The sequence below is a fragment of the Schistocerca americana genome, chromosome 4 (genome assembly GCF_021461395.2).
Source record: "Schistocerca americana isolate TAMUIC-IGC-003095 chromosome 4, iqSchAmer2.1, whole genome shotgun sequence".
Taxonomy (NCBI): Eukaryota; Metazoa; Arthropoda; class Insecta; order Orthoptera; family Acrididae; genus Schistocerca; species Schistocerca americana.
Genome location: NC_060122.1, coordinates 588615290 through 588631908, shown reverse-complemented (window position 1 = coordinate 588631908; position 16619 = coordinate 588615290). Strand labels below are relative to the sequence as shown.

The 16619-nt window shown below is 40.4% G+C and overlaps 1 protein-coding gene across 1 annotated transcript in view; it reads left to right on the top strand.

The window, feature by feature from the left end:
- Window positions 1-16619, top strand: part of LOC124612475 (band 3 anion transport protein) — an 860143-nt gene that overhangs the window by 99821 nt on the left and 743703 nt on the right. The gene's annotated exons all lie outside the window — the stretch shown is intronic.

The window sequence follows — 16619 nt, the reverse complement described above, 5'->3', positions numbered from 1 at the left end:
TTAACTTGTGATGTGATGAAAACCGGTGTTGCCACTGCAAGCAAGGCCGTTTCCATACATTACACATTATCATAATAAAAACCTACACGCATATGTACGATAAAAATGATAAATTTTAACAGTTTGTTCCAAATTTATACTCCATACTTCACCCAATACAATGAGAAAACAAAAGAATACTATAGATGCACAGACTTCATGTTACTTTAACAAAAATGTGCATAACCTCTGTATTAATTATCTGATCAATCTGTTTTCAGCGTTCTTCAGTAGCACACCTTTCCAAAACATTCTTTCTCTGTACTGTTTCTCATCTACGTTTCACTTCCGTAGAAGGCTACACTTAGGACAAATACCTCCAAAACGACAAATTCAATCTGCATTTCATGTTCTCTTTATATCTGCCAGTGCCAGTTATTTGCACCCCCAATTAAGAAACCTAATCTACTACATTGCGTGTTTCAGATGCTAATCTAATTCCTTCAGTGTCACGTGATTAATTCAATTGAATTGCATTTCTCTCTTTTTTTCATTTGCCAATGTTTATCTTGTACCTTCTTTTCAAGATCACCCATTGCAGTTAAGTAATCTTCCAAACCTCAGCTTTATGTATATCTTCGCCACGAAAATGCATTCACTGGTTCAGTAGTTTAACCACATTACTATTTTGATACTCATTATTAGTATTACTCGTGCTTTACTGATATTTGATAATGTGTTGGTATCCCTATACTCACCTGGCGAGAACAGTATTCTTCCTGCCACTGCACGTCACTAATTCCCATTATATCTAGCCTCAACCTATCTATTTCTCCTTTCAAGTTCTCGAACATATCTACTCGATTCCGTAGAAGGCCAGATTCTTTTTTAAAACAATATCCTCTATGTTAACGGAGTAATTGGTACACCCATATTTTCGTAAGTGGTCCGCCAGTCACATTTTCTTGTGCGTTATTTTGGCTCCTCTTTCGTTTTACTTATGTTTTAATCCCAGGTATAGCACCTGTCACCCCGTCTCCGTTGTCGTAAGGTGTGTGAGATATAATGATTGTATGGGTTAACGCGAGTGAGATGAGAGCGAAGAAATGGATGTCAATTTATACTTGTAGGTTTTCTCCTGACTGTGTGACAACAATTTTACTCATTTTTCCCCATATTCGTTTCTTTTTATATGTGTAAGGTCGCTGATAACCTCGCCGTTGACCACCTGTAAACTCAAAACACACACACACACACACACACACACACACACACATACTCCTGAGTTGCCAACATTCTCCGCCCCCTCTCACCGCCGCCCCGGAGATCTAAATGGGAGACTTATTTTACTCCCCCCTCCCATGAACCATGGACCTCGCCGTTGGTGGGGAGGCTTGCGTGCCTCAACGATACATATAGCCGTACCGTAGGTGCAACCACAACGGAGGGGTATCTGTTGAGAGGCCAGACAAACATGTGGTTCCTGAAGAGGGGCAGCAGCCTTTTCAGTAGTTGCAGGGGCAACAGTCTGGATGATTGACCGATCTGGCCTTGTAACACTAACCAAAACGGCCTTGCTGTTGTGGTACTGCGAACGGCTGAAAGTAAGGGGAAACTACAGCCGTAATTTTTCACGAGGGCATGCAGCTTTACTGCATGATTAAATGATGATGGCGCCCTCTTGGGTAAAATATTCCGGAGGTAAAATAGTCCTCCATTCAGATCTCCGGGCGGGGACTACTCAAGAGAACGTTGTTATCAGGAGAAAGAAAACTGGCGTTCTACGGATCGGAGCGTGGAATGTCAGATCCCTTAATGGGGCAGGTAAGTTAGAAAATTTAAAAAGGGAAATGGATAGGTTAAAGTTAGATATAGTGGGAATTAGTGAAGTTCGGTGGCAGGAGGAACAAGACTTCTGGTCAGGTGACTACAGGGTTATAAACACAAAGTCAAATAGGGGTAATGCAGGAGTAGGTTTAATAATGAATAGGAAAATAGGACTGCGGGTAAGCTACTACAAACAGCATAGTGAACGCATTATTGTGGCCAAGATAGACACGAAGCCCACGCCTACTACAGTAGTACAAGTTTATATGCCAACTAGCTCTGCAGATGATGAAGAAATTGATGAAATGTATGATGAGATAAAAGAAATTATTCAGGTAGTGAAGGGAGACGAAAATTTAATAGTCATGGGTGACTGGAATTCGGTAGTAGGAAAAGGAAGAGAAGGAAACGTAGTAGGTGAATATGGATTGGGGTTACGAAATGAAAGAAAAAGTCGTCTAGTAGAATTTTGCACAGAGCATAACTTAATCATAGCTAACACTTGGTTCAAGAATCATGAAAGAAGGTTGTATACATGGAAGAACCCAGGAGATACTAGAAGGTTTCAGATAGATTATATAATGGTAAGACAGAGATTTAGGAACCAGGTTTTAAATTGTAAGACATTTCCAGGGGCAGATGTGGACTCTGACCACACTCTATTGGTTATGAACTGTAGATTAAAACTGAAGAAACTGCAAAAAGGTGGGAATTTAAGGAGATGGGACCTGGATAAACTGAAGGAACCAGTGGTTGTACAGAGTTTCAGGGAGAGCATAAGGGCACAATTGACAGGAGTGGGGGAAAGAAGTACAGTAGAAGAAGACTGGGTAGCTTTGAGGGATGAAATAGAGAAGGCAGCAGTGGATCGAGTAGGTACAAAGACGAGGGCTAGTAGAGATCCTTGGGTAACAAAAGAGATACTGAATTTTATTGATGAAAGGAGAAAATACAAAAATGCAGTAAATGAAGCAGGCAAAAAGGAATACAAACGTCTCAAAAACGAGACGGACAAGAAGTGCAAAATGGCTAAGCAGGGAGGTTAGAGGACAAATGTAAGGATGTAGAGGCTTATCTCACTAGGGGTAAGATATATACTGCCTACAGGAAAATTAAAGAGATCTTTGGAGAAAAGAGAACCACTTGTATGAATATCAAGAGCTCAGATGGAAACACAGTTCTAAGCAAAGAAAGGAAAGCAGAAACGTGGAAGGAGTATGTAGACGGTCTATACAAGGGCGTTGTTCTTGATGACAATATTATGGAAATGGAAGAGGATATAGATGAAGATGAAATGGGAGATATGATACTGCGTGATGAGTTTGACAGAGCACTGAAAGACCTAAGTCGAAAGAGGGACCCGGGAGTAGACAACATTCCATTAGAACTACTGACAGCCTTAGGAGAGCCAGTCCTGACAAAACTCTACCATCTGGTGAGCAAGATGTATGAGACAGGCGAAATTCCCTCAGACTTCAAGAAGAATATAATAAATCCAATCCCAAAGTAAGCAGGTGTTGACAGATGTAAAAATTACCGAACTATCAGTTTAATAAGTCACAGCTGCAAAATACTAACGCGAATTCCTTACAGACGAATGGAAAAACTGGTAGAAGCCGTCCTCGGGGAAGATCAGTTTGGATTCCGTAGAAATGTTGGAACACGTGAGGCAATACTGACCCTACGACGTATCTTAGAAGAAAGATTAAGGAAAGGCAAACCTACGTTTCTAGCATTTGTAGACTTAGAGAAAGCTTTTGACAATGTTGACTGGAATACTCTCTTTCAAATTCTGAAGGTGGCAGGGGTAAAATACAGGGAGCGAAAGGCTATTTACAGTTTGTACAGAAACCAGATGGCAGTTATAAGAGTCGAGGGACATGAAAGGGGAGCAGTGGTTGGGAAGGGAGTGAGACAGGGTTGTAGTCTCTCCCCGATGTTATTCAATCTGTATATTGAGCAAGCAATAAAGGAAACAAAAGAAAAATTCGTAGTAGGTATTAAAAACCATGGAGAAGAAATAAACATTTTGAGGTTCGCCGATGACATTGTAATTCTGTCAGAGACAGCAAAGGACTTGGAAGAGCACTTGAACGGAATGGACAGTGTCTTGAAAGGAGGGTATAAGATGAACATCAACAAAATCAAAACGAGGATAATGGAATGTAGTCGAATTAAGTCGGGTGATGCTGAGGGAATTAGATTAGGAAATGAGACACTTAAAGTAGTAAGGGAGTTTTGCTATTTGGGGAGCAAAATAGCTGATGATGGTCGAAGTAGAGAGGATATAAAATGTAGACTGGCAATGCAAGGAAAGCGTTTCTGAAGAAGAGAAATTTGATAACATAGAGTACTGATTTATGTGTCAGGAAGTCATTTCTGAAAGTATTTGTTGGAGTGTAGCCATGTACGGAAGTGAAACATGGACGATAAATAGTTTAGACAAGGAGAGAATAGAAGCTTTCGAAATGTGGTGTTACAGAAGAATGCTGAAGATTAGATGGGTAGATCACATAACTAATGAGGAGGTATTGAATAGAATTGGGGAGAAGAGGAGTTTGTGGCACAACTTGACTAGAAGAAGGAATCGGTTGGTAGGACATGTTCTGAGGCATCAAGGGATCACCAATTTAGTACTGGAGGGCAGCGTGGAGGGTAAAAATCGTAGAGGGAGACCAAGAGATGAATACACTAAACAGATTCAGAAGTATGTAAGCTGCAGTAGGTACTGGGAGATGAAGAAGCTTGCACAGGATAGAGTAGCATGGAGAGCTGCATCAAACCAGTCTCAGGACTGAAGACCACAACAACAACAACAAACATTTTACTCCCAGAGTATTTTAGCCAAGAGAAGCTCATCATCATTACACTAAAGAGGAGAGCTGCTTTTCCTTGACAATTGCAACAGCTGTGGTTATTCTGCCCAAAAAAAACAGCTTGTAGTGATAACTTGTTTTGAATAACGGATTTCAGGAATTGATTATTGTGTCTGAAGGCTTTTCTTCTTGATGGGCTCCGTGAAAAATAATGAGTGAATTAATAAATTAACGAATTTTAATGCCTGATCATAACTCTTTTTCGTAAGATTTTGTAAAATGTAAATCGGCTGTCGACAGTACTTTAATTCTTCTCAAATATTGCGTCACTACGTGAATTACTAAGTTGCTAAACAGTTCCGTTCGTTGTGAAGATAGAAAATTTCGTCAAAATTCCTCCGCTACTAAACCATTTACCTATTTTGTACAACAAATATGTGTGTAAATTTGTGATTTTGTAGATTCGTAGATATAGCTGAGATTCACTCTTCTTAATCAAGGCTAAATTATTCGATGCACTATTGATTTAACATGTCTGAAGTTCCAGCATGAAAATTAGCATCTCGTGTTTTGAGTGATTATAACCAAACTGCAACGACACTAGTAGGGAGATGAAGTCTTTAGATGTGTACGTTTCACTGGTATCTCAACGTAAGCAATACAACCGAAGTTATACATCTTGTAAATGCAACATTATGGTTCTCTTTTCTGTTTTCCTCTTGTTAGCATTTTTATTTATACGGTCCGACTAATTTAACGTAAAAAGTCACGTATCCCACTTCACGTTTAACAACATCGCCGTCCCAATTCCTTTCAAGATAACAGCTTCCTAGCATAGCGTATGTTATTCAAGAACGCTTGACTTACAGACGTGATGCATGCGAAACTTCAATGAGCTGTATATGTCGCCATCTGTGGCGTGTAACAGTCCTTGTCGAAAGTCATTTATTTTTGTGTTTATAGATGTGTGGATAAAACAGTTACAGGTCTTGTGGAGTGACGAAATTGTAAGACTTCTTCTCATCGCCATGACGTTTGAAGTACCTTTTATAAGAACGGTAATCCCTCAGAAGCTCCATGTAATCCCACATACTTATTTATCTCTTATCGTCGAAGTCTGCCTGTGATATCATTGCGTTTCTGTGATAGAATGTCGTTGTCATAACTCAAACTCAGCATTGATTACTTCTTACTAATGTTTTTGGTGCTCTCACGTTAAACTCTTACAAAGTTTGTCCAACCCCTTTCACTTTGAGGTCCATGTTTCTCTCGTTAGTCGACCCACTGCAGCAGCAAAACAGATTTCCTTTGCAGCTCCTGTTTTGAGAATTAGTTGAGCGATGGAGGAAAGTTGCTGTCAAGAACGTTAAGTTTCAGACTGTTAGCTACAGCAAGAAATAGAGAATGCTATTCAGACAGAATTTGTGAATACGCTGGTAAACTGTTCTGATTCTATGTATATTTGTAGAAATATGTTGTCTATCGAAATACGCATGCTTGTATTGAGGCGAATTCGGGGATTCAGCAAAAGAACATTTATGCTGGGTGGGCCATACGGTTTAAAATTGTTTGTCACTATTCGCCACATACAGTTTACTTGGAAGCTTCGAGCTAAAACTGTTATGCGTCCTAGCGATAGGCAGATACGTGACAGCTATATTTATGGTAATTCTACTTGTAAAATAAATTTATGCTTTGCAGGCATTTCTCTGGTATTTGTGTTATTCCAGTTGGCTTCCAGTCCATAATATTTTAATTTTTTGGTCTAGTCGTCGTAAATCGTGAACTGGTAAGGAGTCGTCTTACTTTGTCCCCAGGGACAGTTTCGTGGCTGGGGTGTCAACTTCTTCACACAGTCCGCATTCCGTATTGTAGTTTTGTTCAGATGACGCATTTCGTTTATTAGCTCAAAAATGAGTCTCATTACATAGTTGCTTGAGTTATTTACATGATTTACCAGTATCGGTGTTAACTGTGAATCAGATAGTATGGCTATTAATACCTTGATAGCCGTGCGGCCGGCGGCGGCCACAGCAGGGCTTCGCGCCTAGGGCCTCGTGTCCGGCCTGACCTGGTGGTGAAACACCAATCGTTATGCGAGCGCCAGTCAACGTATTAAGTGTTTAATATTTTTTATTCCAGTCTTTGATCACAATATCAATTCTTTAGACGATCACCGGTTTCAGTCCGTAATGACCCTCCTCAGATATTTTTTACACCATGTCCTAAAGTGATAAGGCCATAATGGCATCGTCAAAATATATAATCAGCACAGCATCGTCACATACATCTAAAATAAGGTGTAGAATAGGCCACATCGACCACACAGTCATTATTACAACTGCAGTGTTTCTGCAGTCCTCTGCGCAGCTCAGTGTCTTCTAACTTACTGTGGACTCGGCTGTGAGCAGTGCTGTGTCGGGAGGCGGGTCAAATGTTGCGCAGTCGGAGTGGGATTTCTTGCTCCATATGTGTGAAAAGTGGAAATGTCTTTTCGGCTGCCTTCACCTTTCTTTCTTACTTTCAGTTCTAAGAGATGAGTTTCCATCGCGTCTCCGCTACAGTATCTGCTGGCTTCACACTTCTACTCCTTATCTTGTTTTAAGTGAGAGGGACTACTGCTCGAAACGTTTTTCAAGAGCGGGTAAGATACACAGTTATTCGATAATGGTCCGTAGGCGAAGGGAATGGAAAAACACGCTGGTATGTGGTCCAGTGAGAAGTATAGTCTGCCATACAGTTAGCAGTGTTTTTCAAAATATAGATACAGCCGTAGGTGTAATGAATATGCTGCGTTACGTAGCGCTAATCCCACGAAGCCCGAATGAGACTTCTTTAAGTACAGCGATCGGAAGACAGTGGTGGGAACATCAGCGAGAATAAAAGTGTGAGTCAGGCTCGGAGGTGCGCTCAGGCAGCCTAAGGGTTAGGACAACTACTCACTCCCGCGATAAACAGGAAATTCCAGTTCGAGTCCCGGGTTTCCACAGATTTTCAATTCCTATGTCATACTCGTGACTTAGATTAGGACACTCTGGCAATTTGCAGAGTGTTCTCTGAAGAACTTTTGAGAGGACACACTTACGGACACGGACTGCATTTTAGTGACGATCTGCAGGTACTCCATAATCCTTATGCCATTAAGTAGCATCTGTGTTTCAATTGATTTGTGGTAAGTTGAGCCGAGCCTTCGATGTCAACCACATTATTTGTCTCCTTTCAGGAATATGACAAACAGCAGAAAAGTATTCACCAATAAATGCTAGAGCTGCGCTAATCACCTATTCTACCTTTTTAACCCTCTGACTGCCATCGGGATGCATGTGTCCCACGACAGGTTATCAGAGAACCAGCGCGGATTTGCTGCATTTGACTGCTATGTATGTGTCCCACTGGTAACAAGAAGCCTGTAGGTTGTGCTGTCCTCAAGTTTCGTTGCTATCCCTCTCTCCATATTGTCGCAGCGAATTAATTTGCGCCTGCAGATAGGCAACCCAATCAGCAGATTTGCAAAGCGGGCTGCAGCTGCACCTTCCACGACACATCGTGTCAGCGAATTGCACGCACGTATTGATGTTTGACACATCACAAACGAAGCCCGTATTGTGCACTTGTTGAAAACTTGGAGTGCTGCTTTGTCCACTGATGTATGTCTATTTTCCGTGCTTCTTGCAGTTTTTGCTCAGCCGTCTTCTGAATTCCCCCCCCCCCCCCCAATCAGCTGGAAAATGAAACGACGTGAAATATTCTTTTCATGTTGTTACCTCTGACTGCGATATTAATTAAAATAACAATACTTTAACATCTTTGAAAAAAATTGGTAGTCGATGGATTAAAGGATTTTCATTTGCCTTGAAAAATTTGTATGTGACCGTAGATACACAATGACTAAATCAGGCGCAACTATGACAGTTTCTGAAAACCGTGTACAGACTCGTAGCCAGTCTCGCTAATTTAGTGGGAATCTGTCTTACACTTTCACGTTGCAAATTATCTTGAAGGAAGCTACAACAGTCGTTCGGAGCTACTATTGCTGTTGGATGTAACAGTCACAGGAATTCTAAATTGCCCTGACCTGTGACAAAAGCGGTCCGACACTGCTTTCTGCGACTCTCATTCCAGTGGTGGAACTTGGTTCTGCGTTCTCTGCTGAAAGAGAGCTCAACTAACTACTCTGTCCCATGTTTCGGTCAAGGATTGAGCCTGAATAGATTGAATTCTAGGCTGCGTGAATTGCTTCGCACGAGATTGGCTTAACCAGTCTCGTGCTAATTGCAGTCCGGTACTACCGCAACGCGAATGTTTGCGCTGCTTCCATTTACGCAACGTCTATAGCGGTCTTGATACCCGATAGCGGAAAACCGGTCTGGACGCTACGTGTTTAAAGACAAGTTTGAATGGAGATCACGTTCTTTTACACGTAGCCGTTTCTAAAGGAAGTCCGCCTCCAGCTTCACGGATAATTTGTGGGTTTAGTGAGCGATATGCTACATGATACGAGCTGTATCTATCTCAGGTTGTGCCGGAGTTTCTGTTCCAGTCACATCAATCAAAATTATCTACGGTTTCCCAAATCACCAGTACAGATTATTCTATTATTAATATAATTTTTCTTTCCGCCCCTGGGTCATTTGACCTGTGCTACACCGTTCAGAGTATCGCTGTCGATATTTGCTTACATTAGAGGCAAACAAAATTAATAAAGATTGCTATTATTTTCGTTTTTCGTAAGTGTGCCATCTACGTAGATACATTTGACACACTGCTACTTCTGTCCAGGTATGATCTAATGAACCGTGGACAGATTCAAATGCTCTCTTGAGGACCCAATATCCAAACCTGTTTGTTATCGAAGTGAAAAAATAATTTGCTGCAGAGTTATTGCCCATCATCCATGACTGAAATGTGACATTGATCTGGATGCACTCGTATGGAAGCGATGGCGTTCCGAATACAAAATGAACTTGTCTGCTAACATAGAATCATACTGACTAGCCTACTAGCTGCATTAGTAATAAACGAAAATCATACTTTTGCAAAAATTTACATTTTGTCCTTTCTGAACAAAATCCGCAATCGATGATTGTACAACAAACTTTATCGCCTGTTTAGATTACATATGTTTCTGAACTTATGACCGGTTTTTCTTCTACTGAATTGTCTTCAGTTGTATGTCAGCTACAACTGTAATCTATCAATTTTTGAAAGCAATTTGCATGCTATGTCGTAGACGATATTTTTTTACGATATAGTACGCATACTGCTTATAGAAATTCACAGGTTACTGTGGTAGTTCACACACTCAGAAGTAAGGATGGTTAGATCGATCATAACATTACAATAATACATCCATCTAGGTGGACAGTAAAATTTACAGAAAAATCATAAAAGTTTCCTTCAAATGCAGATGTCCTCTGTTCCTTCTTTCTCTAAGATTTGAAACAAGAATTCTCTTTTCCAACGAATGATTTAAGTATCTCACACGTATCAGAGACTAGAACTTCTATATGTCTACCTGTATCCTGTAACAGCAGTATTGAGACATTACTGTCTACTTTCAACGCTAATACAAATTATGTTAATTATGGAGACAATGGCATCAGACCCTTTTTTAAAAAGTCGTTCTAAACTAACAAGAAACGATAACATGTGCGTGCTAACAAAGAAAAGGGTTTTGAATTGATATGTCGCACCGTCAAGATATGACTAATATTCTAAGTAGCACTCCAAAAGATCAAAGCGAAGAAAAAATTGTACAGTTTGCTACTTACGCGAGTAAGTTATCCTCCTATCTCACTGTTTCCCCGAAACTCCATTTTTGAATATACATTTTCCTTATCAATGCATTCCACATCGTTCCCTCGAATATTTTCGAGTGCAATTTTAGGTGAGGGATGGTATTAGCACATTCATTTCTGAACTGATTCTAGTACAGGTCACAGTTCACTGCCTAAATAAAATATTCTTGGAATCATCGCCTTCTCCTGTTCCTGCTACGTAGTGGTTCAGTTTTATACCTGTTAAATCGATCTCCAGTTTGGTCTACAATTTTTTCTTTTCGCTCAAGAATTATGACGGAAAATTCATCCAGTTAACTTCAACGTTTGATTCTGGAGATATAATTTTTTCTTCAAAACTCCAAGGTCATCAGCTGCTGTCAAATGCTCAGTGACTCATCTAGTGACGCCTTAAACCGATATCATAAACTTTATTCCTATGGTTTGGTTTCTACATATTTCTATTTCTTTTACTACTGGTGAGTCATTGCATGCAAAGATCTAACAGCAACAGAATAATAAAATTTTATTAGTCTGTCTTCTGTAGCTCTTCGTCTCAAAGTACTTCAATAGTGCTGTTGATATAGCTGGAAATTAACATTTTATGACGGAGTTTCACTTACTGATTGACTGACGTATCCACAGATCTGATATGATTAATCTGTCCGATGTTAATTGTTGCAAGGTCCGTCGTACTTGGTCCATCGGGCTTGGTACTGGCGAGAGACATTTGAAGATATTTTTGGCTGCTGAGTTTAAGATTGATTTTTAATTTTTGTATTATGGTTTCAGAATTTTAGTTTTCTCTGCTATCCTCTGATAGCATAGTCTAAAGTCAAAGAAGAGAAATTAGTTTACGAAGTGCATACAGCCTTGTACACTGAAATTCATTGGAAACGGAGAGAAGTGTTTTCCAGAGTTTTTTTTATAACTTTGACAAATGCTTTTGTCTATAAACTATAAATGTGTAAACAAAATGTATATCAATACTAAATAGGAACCGCTTTCTTGATGTTCTGTAAAAGATTTATTTCTTCAACTGACGATGGTCTAAGAAGCAATATGCCGCTTGGTTATCAAACAAATATTATTTTTCAGAACATCAGTAAAGTGTTTCCTGTTTAACATTGTTGTAATGTTGTGTCAAGCACCGATTGAAAATTCGATTACTAGTGAAATATGTATCGTTGTTGAACCCAATATCTCTTCCTTGTATGTTTAACATGAAGACCTGAAAGGTCCAGGATCGTCGCAACCTGTCATTCTTCTCTTCGTAGAATATATATTCTTCTTCTGTTTTTACTACCTGTAGGCTACTGTAGACTAACATAAGAGTAAGTGTATGCTACGGCAGTTTCCGTAGTAGCCTTGGTCAGTTAAGAGCGTAATCGCGTTACCTGTACGTTAGGTGAGTTGCAGACATATCGGACGTTACCTCACTTCGATCGCTTCTGTTCGCGTTTGCGATCAGTGTCTTACTAGATTTCCCTAGAATTCGTAAGCGGTGAACCGTTCCGTAACTGAGTGAGTACATATAAACGCCACAACGGAACATTTTTGCTTTGCGTTGTTATCCTCGAGTCTGTTACTTAAAAATGAACTGTATTCATAGAAAAATTTTAATTGCCAATGTTTAATTCAGGGTTTATTAGGAAATTGTTGATTTGTAACTTGAAACAGAGCGATGTTGCAGTAAAAATCAAAAACAATATAGATTTATCATATAGCTTTAGAAAATGCAATTTTCTGAAAAATAGTATAATTAAAAAAATATGTAAAACATCGCTCCAATACTTCGTCGAGCTTACATAAAACATGTTTCTAATATTCGTCCACAACTTCCGCATAAAATAACAGCAATAATTATATATAATTTTTATGTTTGTGGTTGTAAACTGCCCTTGCATCAAAAATAATTGCTCCGGCTACATAAAAACTCAGAAGTTGCCCACTCAACAAATTTTTAACTACTTATAAAATGTAGTTTATATTTTGTAAGGGTATAAAATACATAATGGATCAACACTGCAATTCTAATTATGTGCAAAAGAAACAAAGAAGAAAGAGAAGTTGTCAGATCCCAATTTCTCTCTTATGCATTCATTTATGGTTTTTTTTTTTTTTTTTTTTTTTGCCCTACCAACGCTACGAATACTGCTGGTAATCCTACCATCTACTATGTCATGTATGTAGTGTACCAAAAGCACCGGACTGTAGTTTTGATAGAGCGCAACTCTTTATTTTTATGTATGAGGCGCTATGGACTGCGGTTATTTCAATTGTTTCTCCTTTTTTTTCTTCCGCATTTCTCTAATCATTTCTCGAAGTATCTCTCTTCTGTCTCCTGTCCAAGTAACTGCAGTCTTATTCCTGGGTTTTTCATGGAAACTTCTGGAGTCCTGTAATTTATTTCTGAGACGCAGTCGTTCCTCAATATTTTGTGGAGTTTTTCTCTGTTCTTTTTCTATTTTTCATTTAATCGCTTTTAGCGTGTGGTGTAGAGTATATAACATTTCTAGTAGTCTTAAGTCTATGTAAATTATCGTGTTTCTTTAAAATATCTACTCTCTCGGTATACTACATTGCAGCCAACGTAGTTTCCTAATGCATAGATATGCATATTTTATCACATCGAGATGCGTCTAAAGAGTTTACATTGCCTTTTTTCTTATCTTATTCCTGTTGTATGCGTACAACTCCCAAACTCCGGGCAGTTAAGTTTGATACTGGAGTCTCCGAGAACTTAAGAGTTGCTTTTCAGTCATGTATCTCATTTTTATAACTTCAGTTACTGGACCTTTTAAATTTCCACACTTCTTCCTGAGATACTTTATTATATTACATACGAATATAGTGTACACAAGATACGATTTAGATAGTTTGTGAGCACAACTTGAGTCCAAACAGCTCTGGATAGTTTCTCGGCTGTGGAACTGCTCATTATCTTTCACCTGAGGCGAGGCTGTGACTGACGAAACACGTGTAGCAGTGAGTAAGGGAAGTAACGTGAGGCGAAGCCAGGCCAGGTGCGGCAGGGTGCGACGGCCGCCCTTGGTCGAGTGGGGCGGCGCCCCCTCACTGGTTCAAGGCTGGAGTCTGGAGTCTGGAGCTGGAGGCTGGAGCAGGCGGTGAAAGGGCTCAGGCTGACGCAACGCCGGCCAGAAGGAAACCAGGCCGGCCGGCTGGCGGCTAGGCAGTACCACAGGCGGCGACTAGCGACCAGTTACCTGCGCCCGTGGGCGGAACAGCTACACGGCGCACCAGCCACCAGTGGGGCAATGCCTTGGGCAGGAGCGCTCGAGCCGAGTCATAAACAGGTTTGGAGGTACCGACTGATTACCACAGAGGACCGTGTTACGCTATTCATGCTATACTGTGTTGTCTACATCTACACCTCTACTCTCCAAATCACTGTGAAACGCGCAGCAGACGGTACTAACGTATTACCGTTTCTCCCCGTTCCATTCATGTATGGACCGTTGGGAGTACGGCAGCTTAAATGCTTCTTTGCTTCTCGTTTTCGCGGTCCCTACGGAGCGTTACATAGGAGACTGTATATTCCTAGATTATGCATTTAATTTTTTACATTATAGATTAAAAATCCTTGAAGTCAAGGTTGCAAACAAACATCATTGTGATTACTGCTTTCAGCTACACATATCATTAAAGCTTAGTAACTGACACATTTGTGTCATTTTCTAGCAAAGATCACTGTCAGTGCATTATTAGAACGCGATATATGAAGGAAGTTTTGCAGTGAACACATGGTGTGTCGCGGGGCGATCACTCTGTTTTTAAAATAACTGAAAAACCGCGATCGCTTCAATCGTTTATTAGATGACCGGTTTCAGCACTCTGAATGTGCCACCATCAGATCTGTGAAGGTATAACATAACAGGTTTGAGGGAAGGCTTACATGAGTTTGCTATATACATTACAATTACTACAGAACCACATACCTGAAACGTGGATTGACATTTATAAAACCATATGGACATCATGGCATATGAGGCAGACCATCTGATAAAATCATTGTCACAACCAATAAAAAATAATAAAAAACTGCTCTCATGGTCGTTCTTTCCATAAAATATAAAACTGAAGTCACCAGATGAAACTACCACTGCTCGCCTAACACCGGTCGGCATCATCACTGCCCTATTCCGCGCAGGCTTACCTGCTGTGATTCTGGCGGTTCACAACCGGCCACCAGATAGCGCTGTCCAAGCAGCGCATACACAGTCCCACTGTATAACCACTCACTACTACTAAAACACAACTTTACTATAACTGCTTGTCACATACCCATCCAAAGCCCACATACGCGCATACATTTCCTGTACATCCTAAATCACTATAAAGTACGTCAATTACAAAGTAAAAGCATCTGAGGCACAGACATTATCCATTAGCGCCTTACAAAACTACGTATTATAATTTACCTTTATTCATATAAGAACGTCAGGAATATGCACACAGAAAGATGTTCATAACACGACTTAGCTACAACGTGACGAACGATAAAAACCTGAATTCTGGGCTTTACCTGTCTAGGCACTATGGTCTTAGATATTGTAAGCGCTAAAAAAGAACATATTCACTTGCTATAAAGTCTCTCACCATCTATACATTCGTTATGAACAAGGTTGACGGAGGAGATAGAGAAGATCCAAAGAAGAGCGGCGCGTTTCGTCACTGGGTTATTTGGTAACCGTGATAGCGTTACGGAGATGTTTAATAAACTCAAGTGGCAGACTCTGCAAGAGAGGCGCTCTGCATCGCGGTGTAGCTTGCTCGCCAGGTTTCGAGAGGGTGCGTTTCTGGATGAGGTATCGAATATATTGCTTCCCCCTACTTATACTTCCCGAGGAGATCACGAATCTAAAATTAGAGAGATTAGAGCGCGCACGGAGGCTTTCAGACAGTCGTCCTTCCCGCGAACCATACGCGACTGGAACAGGAAAGGGAGGTAATGACAGTGGCACGTAAAGTGCCCTCCGCCACACACCGTTGGGTGGCTTGCGGAGTATCAATGTAGAATGTAGATGTAGAAGGTACGAATCAACTACGAAAATCTGCATAGGCACATGCAATTAAGGAATGCCAGGTCAGAAGCAAACCGAAGGGCACAAGAACAGGGGGGAAATGACATGCGGACCAAGATGCACCATCTTTATCAGATGGTCTGCCTCATATGCCATGATGTCCATATGGTTTTATAAATGTTAATACACGTTTCAGGTATGTGGTTCTGTAATAATTGTAATGCATATAGTTAACTCATGTAAGCCCTCCCTCAAACCTGTTATGTTATACCTTCACAGATCTGATGATGGCACCTTCAGAGTGCTGAAACCGGTCATCTAATAAACGATTGAAGCGATCGTGGCTTTTCAATTATTTTATGAAGGAAGTATTGTAGGTGACTACCAATACAGCGAACGAATAATACAAGTAAAAAATTTGTAATATACGTCATGTAATACTTGTTCGCTGATTTGTTCGACAACTGCAGTACTACCTTCATATAACGCCTTAGTTTTTTCAGCTTTATGACCTTCGTTCTAATTGACTGTTTATGAACGATATATCAAATTATTCCAACTGTGCACTCTGTGTGAATGTTGTTATTCAAGTTTTATGTCGATGTATTAAGCCGTAACGGGAGTTACATTAATTAGGCGTGTTTTTATGGTATAAAGATGGCTCAAGTGCAGCTGAAACTAATAATTACAATCACATTTGTTTGCGCTCTTGACTTCGAGAATTTTTAGTCCTCAGTACAAAAAATTACGACAGACCGCTCGTCTCCAACGCTGACAGAGTCAACAAACATGCTGTCCTCAATTAGCAGTGGTTCATAAAACTTTATAGTTAGGCTTTCTGCATCTACACCTACGTCTATACCCCGCAAGCCACCTTATGCTCTGTGGCGGAGGGTTTTTGTGTACCACTCTTATTCCCCCCTTGTGCTGTTCCAGTCGCGATTGATTCGCAGGAAGAACGATTGCTGGTAGGCCTCCCTGTGACTCTGAATCTCTTTAATTTTACCTTCATAGTCTTTTTGCGATATATACGAAGAAGGGAGTAGTTTATTGGTTGACTCTTCAGGAAACGTACGCTCTCGGAACTGTAACAGTAAACACACCGTGCTGCAGAATGGCTCTCTTGCAGCGTCTGCCGGTGAAGATCGTTGAGCATGTTCTAAATGCTTTCGTGC